General features: G+C 42.8%; 1 protein-coding gene and 1 pseudogene across 3 annotated transcripts in view; one reads left to right on the top strand and one right to left on the bottom strand.

Annotated features, from left to right (window-relative positions):
* The window catches only part of LOC128573573 (leucine-rich repeat-containing protein 37A2-like), a 116,101-nt gene that overhangs the window by 38,290 nt on the left and 53,803 nt on the right, over nt 1-24,008 (bottom strand). The window lies entirely within an intron of this gene.
* LOC128573575 (BEN domain-containing protein 6-like) lies at nt 10,037-11,213 on the top strand (annotated as a pseudogene).

Raw genomic sequence — 24,008 nt, 5'->3', positions numbered from 1 at the left:
TAGTAGGGCTGAGTACATTGGATACTTTTTCTTCCATTCTTGAGATACTTTACTAAGAAGAACATTTTCCAGCTCCATCCATGTAAACATGAAAGAGGTAAAGTCTCCATCTTTCTTTAAGGCTGCATAGTATTCCACCCCCATCATTATCTTCATCATGCAGGACAGAAACCATGGAGTCACATTTGATTTCTCTCTTCCCTATACACATCCTCTCCCAACTCATTAGTTGGTCACTAAATCCTGTCCTTCCTTTGTAGTATCCCCAGGACTTTATTCCCACTTCTATCACAAGCACTCAGCTTTAGTCCTTTCTCACTTTACTTCTAAATTTTTGCTAGACAAGTTTTCCATTTGGTCTCCCTGAGTTACGCTTCCCCCTCTAGAGCATGCTATGTATGGATTCTAAAATAATCCTTTTGTCTTTTATTTTTTTTTGTAGAGACAGAGTCTCACTTTGTGGCCCTCAGTAGAGTGCCGTGGCCTCACGCAGCTCACAGCAACCTCCAACTCCTGGGCTTAAGTGATTCTCTTGCCTCAGCCTCCCGTGTAGCTGGGACTACAGGCGCCCGCCACAATGCCCGGGTATTTTTTGGTTGCAGTTTGGCCGGGGCCGGGTTTGAACCCGCCACCCTCAGTATATGGGGCTGGCGCCCTACCGACTGAGCCACAGGCGCTTAATCATTTCTTTCTCTTGCTTAAAAACTTTCCATGGCTCTCCATACCTCATTGCATATAACTTTCAAACTCCCATATCTGATGTTCAAGGTTTTTCATAATCACGTTTTCCATTGCTTCCTAACCCAATTCTTGGAAGCAAGACTGGTCTTCTAAATTCCCATCCTTCCTGCAGCCATGCCGTTGCCTAGGCTTTCCTCCCAATGTTTCTCTTTAACAGATTATAGATGCTTTTTAAGCCCCAGGCAAAGTTTCAGCTTATCCAGGGAGCTTTCCCTGACCTCCACACCTCAATGATTATAGATTCTGGTGAATTACAGCATCTATGGTCTCTATATCTCTTTAGTACTTAATTAAAAACCACCTCCCTTTTGATGCCTATTTCTTTTCTTCCTACCTATCATTTTCATATTCTAGAGATAATGTCATACTCTGCCCTGAGTTGGGCACAAAATGGGCACTACATACAGGAAACCAGGTACAAAGATGAGGCCTGGACATAATTAAAGGACTGAATAATGATAATAATAGTTAACATTCATATATATGCTAGGCACTGATATACATGTAAGTATTACATGTACTCCCACCCCTAAATCTCACAACGATCCTATGAAATGGTAAGTATCACAATCCCCATTTTAAAGATGAGGAAATTGAGCCACAGAGTGGAATGACTTGCCCAAGGTCACAAAACTAATAAATGACAGACCTGGGTTGTTGTTTTTTTTGGCCGGGGCTGGCTTTGAACTTGCCACCCTTGGTATATGAGGCTGGCACCCTACTCCTTGAGCCACAGGTGCCACCCAGAGGAATATGCTTCTGTGAAGAGAGTGAAGCAAACTCAGAAGAGTAGAGGGTAAGCAATGATATGATGGGACTAAAGAGAAATGGATAAAGAAAAAAAGAGTCGTCACAGGTAAAAGTTTGGAGAAGGGGCACAATAGTACAAAGGAGAATGAGGATAAGGAAAATCTGACAAGTAAAAGGTAAAAGCAGAAAGTCAACCAATGAAGAAAGCCCACAAGTGTCTCAAGGAAAAGGCTGCCATGTGAGGCAGGATGCAGAGAACGAATGAGGATAAGTGACTTACAAGACGGTGAAGGTACCATTATAGGCTTCAGGCTCCTGCACAGGCACTCGGCGGAGTCTCTTCTCTGGGCTGAGACCAACACACAACAGTGTCTCATCTCTGCAGGTACAGAGCTCACATATGCTGGTGTTCATGTCGGTGTTGATATTGGCAATCTCTTGTTCCATGTTGTAATTTGGCAACGAATTTTGAGTTACGGTAATGTCCGAGTCGGATATTTGAATTGTAACTTCAGTCGGGATTGGAGGCTGAGTCTGAATCTGGTCTGGATGGGGAGCTGCCATCGTTTCCAGAGCCACAGGATGTTCAACCTCTGATGTAGTTGCTGAAGTTACAACAAATTCCAGGCTCAAAGGTAAAACTGTGATCGTGACACCAGGGGATGTTGTATGCTGGGCTTGATCCTGACCCGGTGTTGGAACTGTTATTTCATAATAGGCTGGAGCTACTACATCCCTTGGTACCTCTAGAGGTTGAGTTGGAGTCGCTTGCATGGTTGGAGAAGGTTTAACCTCTCTAGTTTGTTCCGAAGTCATGGTAAGTTCCTGGTCCAAAAGCTTAACTGTGACCTCAGCTGGGTTTGTCTGCTGAGTCTCCATCTGGTCTAGATGTGGAAGTGTCACATCAAGATGCTGAAGTGTCACCTCAGGATGCGGAACTGTGACTTCAGGATGTGGAAGTGTCGCCGCAATCTCAAGATGTGGAAGTGTCACCTCAGGATGCGGAAGTGTCATCTCAGGATGCGGAAGTGTCCCCTCAGGATGTGGAAGTGTCACCTCAGGATGTGGAAGTGTCACCTCAGGATGCTCTGAAGAAGAATCTGTGCTTGTTAGGACTGTAGAAGGTTCAGCCTCTGTAGTGGACACTGGAGTTATGGAAAGCCCCGTAACTATGGGCGATGTTGAATGCTGAGCTTCATCCTGACCTGGTGTTGAAAGTGTCACCTCTTGATATACTGGGGGTCGAATTACAACTTCCTTAGGTGGCTCTGGAGGCTGAGTTGGGGTCTCTGGCATGTTTGGAGGTTTAACCTCCATGGTGTGTTCTGGAGTTACAGTAGATTCCTGGTCCAAAGGTTTAGTTGTGACCTCGGTCAGGTTTGGCTGCCAAGTCTGAATTTGGTCTGGATGTGGAGGCGTCACCTCAGGAAGCTTTAAAGAAGGAGCAGTACTTATCTGAGCTGTAGAAGGTTCAACCTCTGTAGTGGACACTGGTGTTATGAGAAGCCTCAGTTCCAAATTTTTACCTGAGGCACTGGGAGATGTTGAATGTTGAGCTTGATCCTGACCTTGGTTTGGAGGTGTCACCTCTTGATATATTGGTAGTTGTACTACAAGTTCCTTAGGTGGCTCTGGAGGCTGAGTTGGGGTCGTCTGCACAGATGGAGAAGGTTCAACCTCTGTATTGGACCCTGGAGGTGAGGTTGGTTCCACAACATAAGATGGAACTGGACCTTCAGTCACTTTTGTATTCTGAACCTGAACCTGGTTGGGAAGTGGAAAGGTCACCTCAGGGAACTTAGGAGGAGGTGGAGTCTCCGTCAGGGTTATGGGATGTTCGACTTCCACAGTGGGTTCTGTAGTTATGGAAAATATTGGGCCTAAAGTCGGAAGTGTGATAATGGGTAATGCTGGAGGCTGAGCTTGATCCTGACTTTGTGTTGGAAGTGTCACCTCTATGTGTACTGGGGGTTGAGCTACAACTTCCTTAGGTGGCTCTGGAGGTTGAGATGTGGTTTCCTGCATGATTGGAGAAAGTTCAATGTCCGTAGTGGGTTCTGGAGTTATGGAAAGCTCCAGGTCCACAGGCTGAAGTGGATTTGGATTTTCAGCCTGAACCTGATTGGGATGTGCAAGTGTCACCTCAGGGAGCCTTGGAGGAACTGTAGTCATTGGAGCTGTAGAATATTCAGCCTCCACAGTGGGTTCTGGAGTTACAGTAATTCCCAGGTCCAAAGATTGAAATGTTTCACTGGGTGATGTTGGATACTGAGCTTGATCCTGACCTTGTGTTGGAACTGTTACCTCCTGATATATTACAGTTTGAGCTACAATTTCCTTAGGTTGCTCTGGAGGTTGAGATGGGGTCTCTTGAATGAATGAAGAATGTTCAACCTCTGTAATGGGTTCTGGAGTTACAGTAAGACCCAGGTCCGCAGACTGAAGTGAGACACTGGGCAATGCTGGATAGTGAGCTTGGTCCTGACCTGGTGTTGGAACTGTCACCTCCTGATACATTACAGTTTGAGCTACAACAACTTCCTTTGGTGGCTCTGCAGGTTGAGGTGGAGTCTCTTGCATGAATGATGAATGCTCAACCTCTGTAGTAGGTTCTGGAGTTACAGTAAGTCCCAGGTCCCCAGACTGAAGTGGGACACTGGGCAATGCTAGATAGTGAGCTTGATCCTGACCTGGTGTCATAACTGTCACCTCCTGATATATTTGGGGTTGACCTACAATAACTTCCTTCGGTGGCTCTGGAGGTTGCGGTGGGGTCTCCTGTATGAATGAAGAATGTTCAACCTCTGTAGTAGGTTCTGGAGTTACAGTAAGCCCCATGTCCGCAGACTGAAGTGGGACAGTGGGCAATGCTGGATAGTGAGCTTGATCCTGACCTGGTGTTATGACTGTCACCGCCTGATATAGTTGGGGTTGAGCCACAACTTCCTTAGGTAGCTCTGGAGGTTGAGATGGCATCTCCTGCATGAATGAAGAATGTTCAACCCCTGTGGTGACTTCTGGAGTTATGGTAATCCCAAGGTCCAAAGGTTGAAGTGTGACCCTGGGCAATGCTGGATAGTGAGCTTGATCTAGACCTGGTGTTGGAACCATCATCTCATAATTCATTGGAGGTTGAGCCATAACCTCCTTAGGGAGCTCTAGAGGCTGAGCTGGAGACTCCTGCTCTGTTGGAAAAGGTCTGACCTCTTCAGTGGACTTCGGAGGACGACCTAAGGCTTCCTGATGGCTCCCAGATGGTCCAACTTCCTTAAGGGGCTCTGGTGCCTCAGCTGGGGCCTCCTGTTGGACTGAAGAAAGTTCTAGCTCCTTAGGGGGATCTGGAGTCTGAGCCACAGCCTCTTGCTGGACTAGAGAAGATGCAAACACTTCAGGGGGATCTGGAGGTAGGGAAAGGGGATCAGACTGGGTTGGCAAAAATTCACCCTGTTCAGTGGGAACTGCAGGCAGAGTGGCATCTTCCCACTGCGTTGAGGAAGATTCGCCTTTAGAAGTGGGCTCTGTAGATACAGTAACCTCCAAATCCACATGTTTAACTGTGGTGGCAGGCAATGTTGAAAGACTTCTGAAAATTGTAGACAGATCTAGAGGTGAAAATACCTCATCTGACAATGAATGTTCAGCCATTGTAGAGAATCCTGGAGGCTTAGGTGTGTGGAACAGTGAAGGTTCAACACTCACAGTGGGTTGTTGAGAAATTGGTGATATTCCTTGCTGGCCTGAAGATGGTTCCTCAGGAAGCTCCTCAGGCTGAATTGGGACTCCTTGATGGATTGGAGAATGTTCATCCTTTCCAGGGACATTTGGCTGCTGTTGGCCTTTCAAAGGTTCAAACTGCTGAGGGGGCACTGGAGCCTCCAGTTGGGATGAAATGTCAACCTCATTAGTGACTTCTGGAGTCGGGGTAACCACATGATCTGAAGGTTCAACCTCTTCAGAAGGTTCTAGAGACAGAGGTGGGGCCTCTTGCTGGGTTACAGAAGGTTCCATATCACTGATTGGCACTGAGAGCTGATCTGTAGCCTCTGCAGTAGGCTCTCCTGATATGGTGACCTGCACATCTGCAGGCCTAACAATGTCATTGGGCAAGTTTGAATGTTGAGTTTGATGGTGCTCTGGAGGTGAAACTGTTACTTCATGATGTTCTGGAGATAGGGTTGATTGCTCCTGCTGGGTTAGAGAAGCTTCTACCTCCTTGGGATACTCTGGAGGTGAAGCCTCTGGCTGGGTTTGAGAAGATTCAGCCACACTGGTATGCTCTGAAGTTATGGTAACCTCCACATCTGGAGGTTTAATGGTCACCTCATGATTTGGTGAAGTTTGAGTTATACTTTCCATAGGGGGTTCTGGAGTTTGAGCTGTGGCCACCTGCTGGATTTGAGAAGGTTCGAGCTCCCCAGGAGACACAAAAGGCTGAGGTGGCTGCTCCTGCTCGCTGAGGGAAGGTGCAGCCTCCCCAGGAAAGCCTGGAGACTCGGCTGAGGTCTCTTCCTGGGTGGCAGAAGGTTTCACCTCCTCAGGATGCTCTGGAGGCTGAGTTGGGGTCTCCTGCTGGGTTGAAGAAGATTCAGCCTCTTTGGTAGGCTCTGAAGTTATGGTAACCTCCACATCTGAAGGTTTACCTATAACATTGGGGAAGTAATAATGATGAGGTTGATTCTCACCTGGAGTTTGAACTGTCACCTCATGATTAGGTGGAGTTTGAGATATATTCTCCATGGTGGTCTCTGGAGCTTGAGTTGTGGCCTCCTGCTGGGCTGTAGAAGATTCAGCCACACTGGTAGGCTCTGAAGTTATGGTAACCTCCACATCTGGAGGTTTACCACTCACCTCATGATTAGGTGGAGTTTGATCTATATTCTCCATAGGGGACTCTGTAGCTTGAGCTGTGACCTCCTGCTGGATTTGAGAAGGTTCAATCTCTCCAGGAGACACAAAAGGCTGAAGTGGCTGCTCCTGCTCACTGGTGGGAGGTCCAGGCCCCACAGAGAAGCCTAGAGACTCAGCTGGGGTCCCCTCCTGGGTGGCAGAAGGTTTTACCTCAGGATGCTCTGGAGGCTGAGTTGGGGTCTCCTGCTGGGTTAAAGAAGATTCAGCCTCTTTGGTAGGCTCTGAAGTTATGGTAACCTCCACATCTGGAGGTTTAACTGTAACATTGGGCAAGTAATAAAGATGAGGTTGATCCTCACCTGGAGGTTGAACTGTCACCTCATGATTAGGTGGAGTTTGAGCTATATTCTCCATGGGGGACTCTGGAGCTTGAGCTGTGACCTCCTGCTGGATTTGAGAAGGTTCAGTCTCCCCAGGAGACACAAAAGGCTGAGGTGGCTGCTCCTGCTCACTGGGGGAAGGCTCAGCCTCCCCAGGAAAGCTTGGGGACTCAGTTGGGGTCTCCTCCTGGATGGCAGGTGGTTTCTCCTCCTCAGGATGCTCTGGAGGCTGAGTTGGAGTCTCCTGCTGGGCTGAAGAAGATTTAGCCTCCGTCACAGGCTCTGAAGTTATGGTAACCTCCACATCCGGAGGTTTACCTGTCACCTCATGATTAGGTAGAGTTTGAGTTATACTCTCCATAGGGGAATCTGGAGTTTGAACTGTGGCCTCCTGCTGTATTTGAGAAGGTTCAATCTCCCCCGGAGACACAAAAGGCTGAGGTGGCTGCTCTTCCTCACTGGGGGAAGGTCCAGCCTCTGCAGGAAAGCCTGGAGACTCAGTTGGCTTCTCCTCCTGGGTGGCAAAAGGTTTCACCTCCTCAGGATGCTCTGGAGGCTGAGTTGGGGTCTCCTCCTGGGTGGCAGAAGGTTTCGCCTCCTCAGGATGTTCTAGAGGCCGAGTTGGGGTCTCCTCCTGGGTGGCAGAAGGTTTCACCTCCTCAGGATGCTCTGGAGGCTGAGTTGGGTTCTCCTCCTGGGTGGCAGAAGGTTTCACCTCCTCAGGATGCTCTGGAGGCTGAGTTGGGATCTCCTCCTGGGTGGCAGAAGGTTTCGCCTCCTCAGGATGCTCTGGAGGCTGAGTTGGGATCTCCTGCTGGGTTAAAGAAGATTCAGCCTCTTTGGTAGGCTCTGAAGTTATGGTAACCTCCACATCTGGAGGTTTAACTGTAACATTGGGCAAGTAATAAAGATGAGGTTGATCCTCACCTGGAGGTTGAACTGTCACCTCATGATTAGGTGGAGTTTGAACTATATTCTCCATGGGGGACTCTGGAGCTTGAGCTGTGACCTCCTGCTGGATTTGAGAAGGTTCAGCCTCCCCAGGAGACACAAAAGGCTGAGGTGGCTGCTCCTGCTCACTAACGGAAGGCTCAGCCTCCAGAGGAAGGCCTGGAGGCTGAGCTGGGGTTCCCTGCTGTGTCGCAGAAGGTTCAACCTCCTCAGGGTGCTCTAGATTTTGAGCTGGGCCTTCTTGTTGGGTTGGGGACAGTCCAACCTCCTCAAAAGGTGAGACCTCTTGTTGGGTTGAGGAAAGTTCCACCTCTTCAGGGCGCTCTGGAGGCTGAGCTGGGGCCTGCTGCTGGCTTAAAGTAGGTTCAATGTTGTTACTTGGCTCTGAAGTTAGTGTAAGCTCCAGATCTACAGGTTTAACTGTGACTTTGGGCAAGACTGAATGATAAATTTCAGCCCGAGTTGGAGATGGAACATTTACCTCATGATGTATCACTGGCTGAGACACATCCTCTTCAGTATTAGTTGCCTGCTGAGCTGAGGCCTCCTGCTCTGTTAAAGAAGGTTCTACCTGCTCAAAAGGCTGTGGGGCCTGCTGCTCAGTTAAAGGTTCTACTTCCTCATGGTACTCTTCTAGGGTTTCTTGATGGAGTAAAGAGGATGGGATCTTCTCAGGGGTCTCTGGATTTCGACTTTCATCTTTTACATTGAACTGAGAAAGTTCACCTTGTGCAGGGGTGTCTTGAGCCACCTCTGGGTTTCTCGCAAATCCCAGAGGTATGCTGCCAGGGTAAAGTAAATCCATACTTTGATCTGTATAATCGTCATTCTGCAGAATTTGTTTGTAAGACTGAGATTTTGATTCAAATTGGTCTAGAGCTCCAACAACAACTTTAGTGAGCTGTGGATGTTGAGCTAGATCTTCCTTTAGGTTCTTTGGTGAAACAATGAATGTTGTTGGTTTTGAACTGTGACTATCTAGAGGTGGAACAAGTATTTCAAATGCCTGGTGACCTGTAACCTCATCTGGACTTACAGTTTGAATCTTCCTTATGAGTTGAGGACGCAGGACTTGATTCTGATCCCAGCCGGGCGTTGGAACCACCTCTGGAAGCCTTCGTCGTCTCCTTAGCTTATTCCTCAGAAGCCGACGACGTAGAATAGTAAGCCTATCTGGCCCTTGAAGTAGCTCTTGAGCTGAATCCCTGTCCAGGAATGGAGCCAAATTCTCAGGCAACTCCTGAGGTGAAGCCAACAAGTGGGAAGGAGCAGAAGACCCCAGGTAATCAAAGTCCCCAGGATCTGCTGGGGGTGTAGGCACATGAGGGGATTCGGGTGAGAGATCGGAAGAGAGGGAAGACCAGGGCTCTTTCGGCCCTGGAGATTCGGAGGTAGGCTGGACCGTGTCCCGGGGCCACCTCCAAACAGGAGCTGCCTGTATCAGCAGCCACAACAATTGCACCGTGAGAAGGACCCGTGGGGTCCACAGTCGCAGTAGGGACATAATGTCCAGAGGCTCCGGCGCCAATGAGAGCCGGAACTCTTATGGCAGCTCCGCAGCGCGAGCACCCACGGCAACTGGGTGCCCCGCCCCCACCCTTTATCTATGACAACCTTTGTTTACGCAGCAACCTTTATTAAGCTCGGGCTGGCTCCATGCCACCAGGGTGAGCTTTTGCCCACAGTCCCTGAGCCCAAACCCCTCCCCACAGAGATACAACTGTCTCACACCAGAACATCCCTCCCGCCATTAGCAGAGCAAGATTTCGGCCACAGACTAGGGTAGCCCCAGGACTCCAGCAGCCCATTATGGTAGGGGCGCCGGAGCTTCCCAAGGACGTCACAGGGCCTTGCCTCTTGGCACATTCAGAAGTGCTAGCTCGGTTCTGGCAGCCTGAACTCGTCTTCCTCCAATCTGAAATCCCAGAGATATTCTTCTTCCCCCCCGCAGTACTGCTTCCAAGAAACACAATTGACCTGCAAAACGATCACCAGTTGGACACCAGGGCCGGGAGGCTGCTGTGGGATGCGCGGACATGGCTGCGGCAGCTGCGGCGGCGGCGGGCTGCGCTCTGGCTTGAGAGCCCAGCGCCCAGCGCCCTCCCGCGGGGCTGCCGGCCTGTCTGCACTGTCCTCAGGTGCACTGGCCAGGCACCTCTTCGCTTCGCGGACACCTGAGGCTTCCGCCTGTCCAGCTTTCCTAGGCCCAACTGCTGGGGAGTCCGGCGTCAGGGGGCGCCACGGAGCCGGGGGAACGGCGAGGCGCTGGCGGGAGCCTCCTGGCGGTGCTCCCCCTACCTCCCACCTCCCTGCGCCAGCCCCGAGGCTGGGGCTTTGGAGCAGGCAGCCCGGGAAAACATTAACTTTTGGGCCACGTGCAGAATAGCATCATCTACATGGACATTCCTTCCTCCTACGATCTCAGAAAACCTTTGATAACAAATTGAGAAAATGCAGATGATCTTTCCAACAGATGAAATTGCCAATACTCAAGCTTTTAGAAAAGGAAAGAGGAAAAGGACAGAGACAATGAACTCAGAAAATGCAAATAATGACCTGGATAAAGGACAGAGAGACCCATATTCGGGAAATGCCTTTCTGCCCGGTGAGATCTCCAGTGAGGATGAAGAGCCCTTAGCAGAACTGTCTAAGGAGGAATTATGCACCAAAATAAAAAGCCTGAAAGAAAAACTAACCAACACGAAAAGAAAACAGCGGACTTGGACAGTCTTTGGTCATGCTTCAAGTGTTACCACAGGCAGTCACCCAGTTTGAAGAGCTGGTTGGTATGGCAGAAGCCCTGCTTAAAGGTGGAGGAACCACGTCTACGTCTGCGTCCACCCTCTGGAGAGCAACAAACAACTCCTCCCCAGATTCATTTACTTCAACATGCAGTAACTCTAATGCTAATTGCAGTTCACCAGTTTCCTTGAAGGCTGAGGAAGAGCATCAGGCTGATAAGAAGCAGTTCAAAATTGAGAAATGGCAGATTGCCCGTTCTAATAAGAGCAAACCTCAGAAGTCTATTAATGACTTAATGCAAGTGCTATACACAAATGAATATATGGCCACACACAGCCTGACGGGAGCAAAATCCTGTACTTCAAGGGACAAAGCCGGAAAACCAGCTATGAATCAGAATGAAGTTCAAGAAATCATAGGAGTAACAAAACAATTATTTACCAATACGGATGATGTTTCAATTAGGAGAATGATAGGGCAAAAGCTAAACAACTGTACCAAGAAGCCAAATTTAAGCAAAAATCCTAACTCTCAGGATATTAACTAGATTATTTTGGTATTACAGGTATCTGTAACAAAGCTCCTTCAGTTCTAAATCTAGCATTGGATTTTGTGGAGAATCTGCAACCTTCCTGGCAGTGAGCAGAGACAGACATCTGCAATGACAAGCTGTAAGACATCGTATCATCACTGGGCTCCCTGAGGGACCAACAAGCTCGCTGAAGAAGCTGCATGTAGGTAGAATCCCTCCTAAATACCAGTGATGCATCAGACCAGAGAATTTCTCCCAATCAAATAAGCATGCAATATCATTTTTTGGAAATATGCATTTCCTGATCCCCCCATACTACTCTGTACAGCTAACTTAACTGGATGGTCAGAATTCTTATCATAGCAACAAAAATTTCAATCTTTAAGATTATTCATTGTCCCAACTGATCATTATACATTTATTATTATCAATGACTCCTCTTTAGAGTTTTTGAATCTTAGTGTAAGTACATGTTTGGAAAAGTAAACAGTGAAATAATCGATGTTCACAAATATGACAGCAACAAATTCAGATAATAATGAAAATCTGATAATCATGACTAACAAGTAATAAGATTTTAGCAATAAAATTATAGAATTATTCTATTATCTAAAAATGTATAAAATAGGAATATGAAAAAAATCTTGCAGGTGTCAAGATTTTTTTATTTTAATATGACACTAACATACACACACACACACAAATCCAGGTTTGGGGGATTGTTAAAACAATGCATTGATTTTCAGAATTTTCTTTTTGTTTGTTTACCAGACATGTTTTAACTTTTTATTGCCCAAAGTATATTAACTACATATGTGTAATATAAAACATCAATATCGCCTAAGACATCCTATAGAAGATATAACGTCATATCTATTTGGTTGACTATGTTGCTAAACTGCTTAGTTTTAGCTGATTTATTTTAATCACAGCAGAAGAAAAATGAGTTGAAACAATCATATGGGTTGAATAATCACACACACAAATCATTTTGTAAATCAATAGAAGATTAAACACCCAAAGCCTTCCTGCAGGTCAGGTTGTCATACATGATAACTCTACAATGAGAAGCCATGCTTCTTCACTGCACAAGGTCATATTTAAACTTGGAAAAGAGAATGCTACAATAGTTACAAAGTTCAATATCCCAGATCCAGGGCACATTCCATAAATGTTGCTTGATAACAATGTAGTTGTATAAATTAAATGTTCTTAAAGAAATAACTTACGTAACATTTGCTACTTTTACTTAACCGTAAATAAATTCCACTGAAAAGATAAAAAAACATGAGCACCAGTTAGGGCGGCAGGCAGAACACACATTTGTTCCATTGGTTAGTTACTCCAAAATGTTGCCATTTCTGCTCAACTTTCAGTATCCTTTCTTCCATGTTTGACAATTAATTCACCACTCTATCATGTAGGGGCTGCCATGGAATCAGAGATGACTCTGAAATTTCTGTAGGAAGGGTTTTAAGAGTTGAGCAATTCAACTTAGCAGAGAAGGTATTGCTGCAAGTGAATAGCCCTTTAGGTCAGCAATGGGCAAACACAGTCAATAATCTAGAAGTAACTAGGCCGCTTTTCAGAGGTCTATCCTGTACGCACACATGGAGAAAGACACATAGTGTGTTAAAGTCAGCATGTTAAATAATTATCTTCAAATACTACTATAACAGAACCCAAGTGACTTATTTCACAACTCTTCAGCATGTATCACTCTTAGGAAAATGTGGAACTCTGAGAGTATTTCTGGTGCTTTTACTAAAGTCCTGGCTCTTGGCTCTGACCCCTTATTTGAAGTTTGGAGAGCAGAAGTGAGGACTGTTAGAATTCTAATATGGTTGCGGATACAGGAGAGAGGTTTGTCTCTCTCACTTGGAGATAAAATAGTGGTTCGTCTTTTTCCCAGAATCTAGCATATGACTTGGTACACAGTAATGGTTTTAAAGTTGGAGGTGATTCCAAGATTTACCTCATTTAGAGATGACCTGTTGTTAGAATCAGATTTCTGAAATTGGTGCTGACTTTCTTCCTTCCTCTCACATTTCACAGGAAATGAGTATTCTTTTTTTTTTTTTTTTTGAGTCAGAGTCTTACTATGTGGCCCTCAGTAGAGTGCCATATGGCATCACAGCAACCTCAAACTCTTGGGTTTAAGCGATTCTCTTGCCTCAGTCTCCCGAGTAGCTGGGAAGAAACTAGTATTCTTAAAGTTTGACATTTTCTTTACTGGTTTTATTTAAATAGAATTATAATAATTTACCCTAAATAGAATAAAACTTCAAATACTTTTTCAGACTTCAACCACTTTCTCTTTCACTCCCTTCTTCAAAACAAAACACTTTGCAACTCTGGAGCAACTTAAATAATCAAAAATCTAGCCCCAAATTAAGTTCCCCTGACACAAAACACATTTTTGGTTCCTTAAAAAAAAAATCTCATACATAGTAAATAATGATAACTTTAGAAATTACTTTAGCAACTTAATCCCTAATTAAGGGATTTCACATACAGTTATGCATTGCTTGCCATGTGAGGAGGAGCTTGAAACTGCATCATTAAAAAAAATGCAATTATGGGGAAAGGGCCAAGGAAGGGGAAGGGAGGGCGGAGGTTTTGGTGGAAGGAGAGTAATGGGTGGGACCACATCTAGGTGCATCTTAGATTGGGTACAGGTGAAACTTACTAAATGCAGAATACAAATGCCTATATACAGTAACTAAGAAAATGCCATGAAGGCTAGAACAGTTTGATGAGAATATTTCAGATTGTATATGAAAGCAGCACATTATACCCCTTGATTGCACTAATGTACACAGCTATGATTTAACAATAAAAAATAAATAAATTAAAAAAATGCATTAGGCAATTTAGTTGTTGTGGTATAGGTGGTATACGTGTATCCTGTTATATACCCAGGCTATATGATATGGCCTATTGCTCCTAGGTAACCAATCTGTACAGTATGTTATGGTACTAAATATGGCAGGCAACTATAACACAGTGGTGAAGTATTTGTGTATCTAAATATAGAAAAGATACAGTAAAAATATAGTAGAAAAGATTTTTAAAAGGTACACCTGTATAGCCTTGTTATATTTTTATGAGATTACCATGACATATGTAGTTTATTGTTGACATAAGCTTGTTAGGTGGCACATGACTGTAATTGATTTACAGAAAGGATCTTCAGCAAAATATTCCATCTAAGATAAGTAGATGTTGAACTCTAGGTAATAAGCTACATTAGAAAGGCATAATAGTTTTTAAAAGCTATAGCATAATCACACTTAGGTCAATAATTACTTTCTGCTCAAATTCCTGGGATCCTGTTTTAGGGGAGTTAAAAAGTCTTCTCTTCAAGTAGCCTAGAATCCCTAACCCCAGGTGGGAGAGACTAACTGAGACCTGCTCGTCACACTTGGGGGGGGTGGGGGACGGGGATATCGAGCATCAGCAAAGAAGGTCCAGATCGGGGCGGCACCTGTGGCTCAGTGAGTAGGGCGCCGGCCCCATATGCCGAGGGTGGCGGGTTCAGGCCCAGCCCGGGCCAAACTGCAACAAAAAAAGAGCCGGGCGTTGTGGCGGGCGCCTGTAGTCCCAGCTGCTTGGGAGGCTGAGGCAAGAGAATGGCTTAAGCTCAAGAGTTAGAGGTTGCTGTGAGCCATGTGACGCCACAGCAATCTACCCGAGGGCAGTACAATGAGACTCTGTCTCTACAAAAAAAAAAAAAAAGAAGGCCCAGATCTGTCAGCAAACTGTGAGTTACCTGGGATATACCCTTAAGGATGGACAGAGATGGCTCACTGAGGCCAGGGAGCAGACTGTACTTAAGATCCCAACCCCAACAAACCCCAGGCAAGTGCGAGACTTTTTGGGGTCTGCAGGGTTCTGTTGACTTTGGGTACCAGGCTTTGCTGAAATTGCAAAACCCCTCTATGAAGCCATGAGGGAGGGACACCCCTTCAAATGGACAACAGAAAGAGAACTTAAGGCTGCTCTGCTCTCTTCCCCCACTTTGGGACTCCCTGATATTACAAAACCATTTCATCTCTATGTAGATGAACATAAAGGGATAGCCCTGTCTCCTGGGATGTGTCCCTATCTCCCGGAGTGTGTCAGAACCCTCCCCACCCCACCCCCCACCCTTCTGGCCATTGAGATTGGCGGAACCCTATCAGCTTTAAATTCTAGTATAGGTATAGAGATAACCAATCCAAAGGCCACGCTTTGCTTCCCACGCCCCTCACCCCATATCCACTGCATAAAAAACCCCACCCACGACGAGTACACGGCTCTAGGCTCTAGGTCTCACCAGCTGCATCTGGGGGAAGGCCGACCGCCTTGGCTCGAGCCTGAATAAATGCCCTCATGTGATTTGCATTGGTGTCCAGCTCTCTCTTGGGGATTCTGATTCTCGGATGCAACACCATAATGAGACATTCTTTTGGTTTCTAACAGCAGAAAATAAGGGCATTTTCCTGGAAATTTCCTCTTCTCACATTTTAATTTTTAACATAACTGTAAGGACCAAGTTAACTCCATTTTCTTTTCTTTTCTTTTTTTTTTTTATTGTTGGGGATTCATTGAGGGTACAATAAGCCAGTTACACTGATTGCAATTGTTAGGTAAAGTCCCTCTTGCAATCATGTCTTGCCCCCATAAAGTGTAACACACACTAAGGCCCCACCCCCCTCCCTCCATCCCTCTTTCTGCTTCCCCCCCATAACCTTAATTGTCATTAATTGTCCTCATATCAAGATTGAGTACATAGGATTCATGCTTCTCCATTCTTGTGATGCTTTACTAAGAATAATGTCTTCCACGTCTATCCAGGTTAATATGATGGATGTAAAGTCTCCATTTTTTTAATGGCTGAATAGTATTCCATGGTATACATATACCACAGCTTGTTAATCCATTCCTGGGTTGGTGGGCATTTAGGCTGTGCCTTGGATTCTTTAAAGGAATTATCCACAATGTCATGAAAGCTCTGATTTGGCTCCTAGATGACTTGGGCGACCCCTGCTGGCAGCCTGTGAAATCAGGCGTGCCCACCACTAAACCAAAAGATAGACCCTCACTCCTAGATCCTGTATAAATGCCCTGTAGACTGTGTGGTCTGTGGGTGGTAGGCTATAATCATGGCTGTGAAGGCATGGAGTTTACTCTTATTGTTATTATTTTCTTTATTATTGGTATTTAAATGGAGGTATTAGAATGCAGGGATGTATCCTACTAGCTAATAACCATTTAAGTTGCATTTGGGAGCTTTCAGGACTTGACAACAGCTTTTCGAAACCTCAGGCTGTTAAACCCCCTACTGGGTTAATGTGGCAGAAAAAGACAAGAACGACACCAGCCAATGACTTTTTGTACAGTGCTGTATCTTGAGCATCTGGAAGAGAGAAAGGGAAACAGATTGTTTCAGAAAATCCAATTAGAGAGAGAAGGAAATATGCTTTGCTGAGAGAGAGGGAGGGAGGGAGAGAGAGAACAGGTTCTCCCCAGTGGTAAAAGTCTCAATATTGACAAAGGAAAATCCTATATTACTTTGACTTAGCTCAGAAAACCAGTGTTTCTAGATGTCTTCTCAGGAAACAAACAGTGCAGGTGAACAGGAAATTGTTTTCACCCACAATTCAATTTAGACAATAACAAATATGATGGTTTTAAAAACATCATGAGAGGGAATACAAAAGCTTTTCGTGATTCCTTCTAGAAGCATGGGAGCCACACTCTCCCTCTGACTTGTTTATCGATTTTGAATGAACTGGGGAATCTGGAGTGATTTGGGAAATCACCTTTCACTTTTAGGAACCACATCCTGTATGAAAAATAACCCCTACCCTTAGCTGTACAGAAGCTTTTCAGTTCAATGAAGTCCCATAACTAGTACAACCTTTCTGGAAGGAAGTATGGAGAAACCTCAAAGCACTCAAGCTAGACCTCCCATTTGATCCTGCAATCCCATTACTGGGCATCTACCCAGAAGGAAAGAAATCCTTTTATCATAAGGACACTTGTACTAGACTGTTTATTGCAGCTCAATTTACAATCACCAAAATGTGGAAACAGCCTAAATGCCCACCAACCCAGGAATGGATTAACAAGCTGTGGTATATGTATACCATGGAATACTATTCAGCCATTAAAAAAATGGAGACTTTACATCCTTCGTATTAACCTGGATAGACGTGGAAGACATTATTCTTAGTAAAGCATCACAAGAATGGAGAAGCATGAATCCTATGTACTCAGTTTTGATATGAGGACAATTAATTACAATTATGGTTATGGGGGGGAAACAGAAAGAGGGAAGGAAGGAGGTGGGTGGGGCCTTGGTGTGTGTCACACTTTATGGGGGCAAGACATGATTGCAAGAGGGACTTTACCTAACAATTGCAATCAGTGTAACCTGGCTTATTGTACCCTCAATGAATCCCCAACAATAAAAAAAAAAAGAGAAAAAAAGAAAATAACCCCTACCCTAGTTGTTGCTTAGCATTTCATCACACCTTGACTTTGTCTGTTAATCTGTTAAGTTGTCTCTTGTCCAGACCAAATACACTGTTGTGTATTAATAGCTCTTTGTGACACTATTTGTACAATTTACCTAGATTTAGAGGATTATAAATAAAACAACCTCCCCCTCCAGTTTTCCTCATAAAGGGGATCATATTGTATTAGAATATGCATTTCATTATGACATATTAGGTTTTATTGTGTTTATAACAACTCCAAGGGGGGGCATTCTCACAGCACTCGTGGAGGTAGTGTATTTCTGTATCTTCTTCAAATGCCCTGGGGGTCCTCCTCATAAAATACTCACCCAGACTGATTTCTTCAAAAGTTTTCCCTGCACTCTCTTCTAGTATTTTTATAGTTTCATGTCTTAAGTTTAAATCTTTAATCCAGTGAGAGTCTGTCTTATTTAATGGTGAACGGTGTGGGTCCAGTTTCAGTCTTCTACAGGTTGCCAGCCAGTTCACCCAGCACCATTTGTTAAACAGGGAATCTTTTCCCCACTAAATGTTTTTAATTGGCTTTTCAAAGATCAAATAATGGTAAGTAGCTTGGTTCATCTCTTGGTTCTCTATTCTGTTCCATATATTTACCTCTCTGTTTTTGTGCCAGTTCCATGCTGTTTTGATCACTATCGATTTATAGTATAGTCTGAGGTTCGGTAGCATGAGTCCTCATGCTTTGTTTTTATTTCTGAGTAACGTCTTGGCTATTCGAGGTTTTTTTCTGATTCCATATAAAATTAAGTATTATTTTTTTCAAGGTCTTTAAAGTATGATAATGTAGCTTTAATAGGGATTGCATTAAAATTGTATATTGCTTTGGGTAGTATGGAAATTTTAACAATGTTGATTCTTCCCAGCCAGGAGCCTGGTATGTTTTTCCATTTGTTAACATTTTCGGCTATTTATTTTCTTAGAGTTTCATAGTTCTCTTTATAGAGATCTTTCACGTCCTTTGTTAAACTCCCAAATATTTCATCTTCTTTGGCACTACTGTGAATGGAATAGAGTACTTAACTGTTTTTTTTCATCTTGACTTTTGTTGGTATATATAAAGGCTACTGATTTATGAATGTTGATTTTGTAATCTGAGACACTCCTGTATTCCTTGATTATTTCTAAGAGTTTTGTAGTAGAATCCTGGTGTTTTCCATATAGACAATAATATCATCTGCAAAGAGCGAACGTTTGATCTCTTCTGACCCTATATGGATACCCTTGATTGCCTTCTCTTCCCTAATTGCAATGGTTAAACTTCCATTACAATGTTAAAGAGCAATGGATTGGGAGGCTGAGGCAAGAGAATCACTGAAGCCCAGGAGTTGGAGGTTGCTGTGAGCTGTGTGAGGCCACGGCACTCTACTGAGGGCCATAAAGTAAGACTCTGTCTCTACACACAAAAAAAGAAAACAACAATAAAGAGCAATGGAGACAATGGGTAGCCTTGTCTGGTTCCTGATCTGAGTGGAAATGATTTCAATTTAATTCCATTCAATACGATATTGGCTGTGTGTATGCTGTAGATGGCCTCTATCAGTTTAGGAAATGTCCCTGCTATATTAATTTTCTTTTTATTTATTTATTTATTTTTATTAAACCATAGCTGTGTACATTAGTGTGATCGTGGGGCGCCATACACTTGGTTCATAGATCGTTTGACACATTTTCGTCACATTAGTTAACATAGCTTTTGTAGCATTTTCTTAGTTATTTTGCTAAGAAAATGGATCTTTACATTTCCACATTTACTAGGATTCACATATACCCCTGTAAGATGCACCGCAGGTGTAATCCCATTAATGCCCCTCCTTCTCCCTCCCTCCCCTCCCTTTCCCCTTTCTAATTCTCTTAAGTGTTCTGATCATGAAGGAATGCTGGATATTATCTAAAGCTTTTCTGCATCAATTGAGAGAATTATATGTTCTTTGTTTTTTAATTTGTTTAATGTGCTGAATTATACTTATAGTTTTACGTATATTGAACCATCCTTGAGACCATGGGAGAAAAGTAAATTGATCATGATGTATAATTTGTTAGATGTGTTGCTGGATTCTGCTTGTTAGGATCTTGTTGAATATTTTTGCATGTATATTTATTAGTGATATTCGTCTATAATTTTCTTTTCCTGTTGGGTCTTCTTCTGGCTTGGGGATCAGGGTGATGTTTGCTTCATAGAACGTGTTGGGTAGTCTTCATTCTTTTTCTATATTTTGGAACAGGATGAGTAATATCGATACTACTTCCTCTTTAAAGGTTTAGTAGAATTTTGATGTGAAGCCATCTGGTCCCGGGCTTTTCATTTTAGGGAGATTTTGTATGGTTGATGCTATTTCAGAACTTGATATAGGGCTGTTCAACATTTCCACTTCATTCTGGCTAAATTGTGCAAGGTGAGGTGCTTCCAAGTATTTTTCAATTTTCTTCAGATTTTCATATTTCTGAGAAGAAAGTTTCTTGTAATATTCATTAAGGATTTTTTGAATTTCTGAGGAGTCTATGGTTATTTCCTCTTAGTCATTTCTGATTAATGAAATTAGAGATTTTACTCTTTTCTTCCTGGTTAGGTTAGTCAAAGGTTTATCTGTTTTATTGACATTTTCAAAAAAACAACTTTTTGATTTATTGATCTGTTGTATAATTCTTGTTTTTTTTTTCAATTTCATTTAATTCTGCTCTAATTTTGGTTATTTCTTTTCTTCTACTGGGTTTTGGGTTGGAGTGTTCTTCCTTTTCCAGTTACTTGAGATGTCTCATTAAGTTGTTAACTTCCTCTCTTTTCATTCTCTTGGGGAAAGCTTGCAGTGCTATAAATTTCCCTCTTAGGACTGCCTTTGCAGCATTCCAGAGGTTCTGATAATTTGTATTTTCATTGTCGTTTGTTTTAAAAATTTCAGGTTATCCTTCTTAATCTCATCTATGACCCAGCTATCATTCAGCATAAGGTTATTTAACTTCCATGTTTTTGTATGAATATGCAGATTCCTGCTGTTACTGAGTTCAACTTTTATTCCATGGTGGTCTGAGAAGATGCAAAGAATAATTTCTATTCCTTTAAATGTACTGAGGTTAGACTTGTGACCTAAGATGTGATCAATTTTGGAGTATGTCCCGTGGGCTGATGAGAAGTATGTGTATTCAGTTTTGTTGTGATGAAATATTCTGTAGATGTCTGCTAAATCCAAATGTTGGTTAGGTTTAATTTTAAAATTTCTTTGCTCAGCTTCTTATTGGAGGATCTATCCAACAATGTCAAAAGAGTGTTGAAATCTCCGACATTATGGAGCTGGAGGAAATCAAGTTGCTCATGTCTGTTAGTGTTTCACTTATAAGTTGAGGCGCATTCTGGTTGGGTGCTTAAATATTAATAATTGAAATCTCATCATATTGAGTATTACCCTTAACAAATATGAAGTGACCATTCTTATCCTTCCTTACATTTGTTGGTTTAAAGCCTATTGTATCTGCTAATAGATTTGCAACATCTGCTTTTTTCTGATTACCATTTGCCTGAAATATGGACGACCATCCTTTCACCCTGAGTCTATATTTATGTTTTAAGGTAAGATGTGATTCTTGTATGCAGAAAATATCTGGCCTGAGTTTTTGTATCCAGTCAGCCAACCTTTGCCTCTTTAGAGGACAGTTTAAGCCATTCATATTAATGGAGAATATTGATAAGTCTGGTAAAATTTTGGGTATTGAGTTTTTCAAAAGTCCAGTAGACATTTTTAATCCTTTCACCACTGTAGAAGTTGGAGTTTGATCAAAAGTTTCTGAATGAGTTTACTTTTGTGGTACAGGATTGGGCTTATCATTATGGAGGATAGTTCTGGGAATATCCTGAAGAGCTGGTTTGGTTATGGCAAATTTCTTCAACATGTGAATGTCATTAAAGTATTTATTTTAACCATCATAAATGAAACCCAGTTTACCTGGATATCGGATTTGGCATTGAAAGTTTGTTTGTTTTAGAAGATTAAAAGTCGATCATGTATTTATTTTTTTGAAAACCTAGACCTAAAATCAGCTTTTAGCACAGCTTCTGTCCCTGGCAATAGCTTCTACAAGACTTTCTTAGGCCTTCATCTCCCAAAGGATTGGAATCAACCAGAGCCAGTGGTAGAGACCATCCCTCAGCCTGAATCTCAGGGAAACATGATGACAATGAATCTTGCCTACCTCTAGTTCAGCAGAGTGGCCCTCTTGTTAGACAATCTTACTTCATGACTTTACAATCAATCACATTTCTTCATACATGGGCCATGTCTCTTCTTCAACAAATCCTGATTCAGATATTTTCAAATAAATATCACTCAAAAAAATGGAGAACTTGATTTATTGTCATGTATTCAGTTTTGCAAAGGGTTTGTACTTATTCTTCCATCCTGGAAATAATACAGACATACATGGTCCTTTAAGCAAATTATATATGCCAAGGATATGAATATTGTGCATGTACATTGGCATAATAAATGGTTTTCATGAAATCAGGTTTTCTTCCATCTCTTTTTTTAAGAAAATCATGCTGTCTCAAACTATCTTCTCAGCATGCTGTTTTTCATAAAAATACACTTCTTAAAATGTACTAAATTGCTGAGACTATTGCAAAGAACAATGGTATTTTAAGTGTTAAATTGTGATTCGAATGACAAGAATATTATTTTTTTTAAAGGGGCAACCAAAAAAGAATCATAATGATTGAAGAATCTGGTTAAATGGATTTTGGGTAATTGAAGTTTTATTGTACAACTGCGTTTTACACCCATTTTCTCTAAGTGGTTGTGAAAAGGGACATATTTTTCACCACAACTTTGTAAACTTCTGTTTTCTTATTTTTAAGTCTGTTTTGAAATGGTACTTAAGTATTCTTTTAATTTTTCACTCATGTTCTTTTTTTCATTAAGTCATTTGTACACAAATCATGAATACAATTTTGTCATGATGGGATTCAATGTCTTGATTATCTGTAGAAATTGGAGTGCTTACATGCGACTAATTAACATAGTCTTCTGGTTTTACTGAAATAGAAGTATAAGTCTTCCCAGTGTGATTGGACAAAAATTGTTTGAGATTTGCTAACTTGGATACATCTGACTTTTCAGGAGACATTGCTCTTTAGTCCTGTGAAATCTCAGCTCAAATGAATTGTGAAATTCTTCCGAGGCCTAGGATCTGCTTTGAAAGACAAGAGATGTTTAGTCATGTGCTGGGGGTTCATGACTGCAATTCAAAACCTCTCCTAAGTTGTTATTCCAACTGTGGCAGAGTTAGTTAAGATGGTTCCAAGTTATTTTCATTCAAGGGTAGTTGTAAGATTTAATGTTGTTCTTCAAGAGCAATCATGAGTATGTTCTCTATGGAGGTTTTTAAAAGAATTGCCCTATTTTGAAATCACAAATTTTCCTCTTCTCTATCTGACTTTTAAAATGGGTGCAATAGTTCAAATTAGTTTGGAATTAGAAAACTCAATAGCCTAACCCCCAAATGGTCAGCTTTTGTGACAATAAGCCTGAATCACAATCATCCAGGCACATGTCTAGTAGAAGATACGATAGAACAGGCCATGCCTTGGAATCGATCTATTTTTTTTCTTATTACATCTCTGACAAGAATAAAAATATAATACTAGAGTGACATGAGGACATTGATGTTTTTTGAAATACCTTAGATTCTCACTTGAGGTTGAGTGGCGTTCTCTTGTCCTTTAATGGCATCTTTAATAGCAGGTGTCAATTAAAAGGAGTGGGCTAGTCTTTATAGGCAGTGAAAGGAATCAGAACTCCTTTTAATATGTCTGAATTTCTAACCAGTCATCATTGCCATTCCGGCAACAACCCTGTTGCCTGCATAAGAATGGAGGCTTACAGGAAATGTGATAGGCTGACAAAATACATGTACTAACAAGTCAACAGGATGGAAATTTTGGAGCCAACAGGGGATGATAATATTATAAAAACTACACAATTCCTCTCTTGACTGATGGGAACCAAGAGTACCACAATGGGGCAAATGCTAAGAGTGAGAATCCTGGAAGGAAAGACACTCTGAGTAACAACTCTAATAGTGGGAGAATGGAACAGACTAGTCTCCAGGGTCTTTATGTAGTTCAAGAGTGTCATCACTTCCTGCAATAGAGACCTCCCTAGACTAGGAAAAAGAGAGGGCCTCATGTCGAGAGCTACTGCTATGATGGAAGAGTCTTCCCCAGGTGATAGAAAAAAGAGGGACCCATAGTCTGGTGAGGATGAGGCATCAACGATCCAGGGAGATGCAGAAGAATTAGAACTAGCTGGGAAAAATACACTGGGTGGGGACAGAAGTATGAACAAGGTCGCCACAAAGAGATAAAACAAGTAGTCACAGCCACACACCATTTGGAGGACTACTCTGGAGGGGCAGCACTACCAAGCCAAATAGCAATAATACGGATGAAGAGACCAGTGATTGCCAGGTCAAAGGCACACCAAGTGGTGAGCGTTGTAGGACACATAAGAGCAAGTAGGTAAAGAAGGAGATCTCAGAAGGAGCAAAGTC

The sequence above is a fragment of the Nycticebus coucang genome, chromosome 21 (genome assembly GCF_027406575.1).
Source record: "Nycticebus coucang isolate mNycCou1 chromosome 21, mNycCou1.pri, whole genome shotgun sequence".
Lineage (NCBI taxonomy): Eukaryota > Metazoa > Chordata > Mammalia > Primates > Lorisidae > Nycticebus > Nycticebus coucang.
Note: the sequence above shows the minus strand (reverse complement) of the source record. Positions and strands in the feature narration are given on the sequence as shown.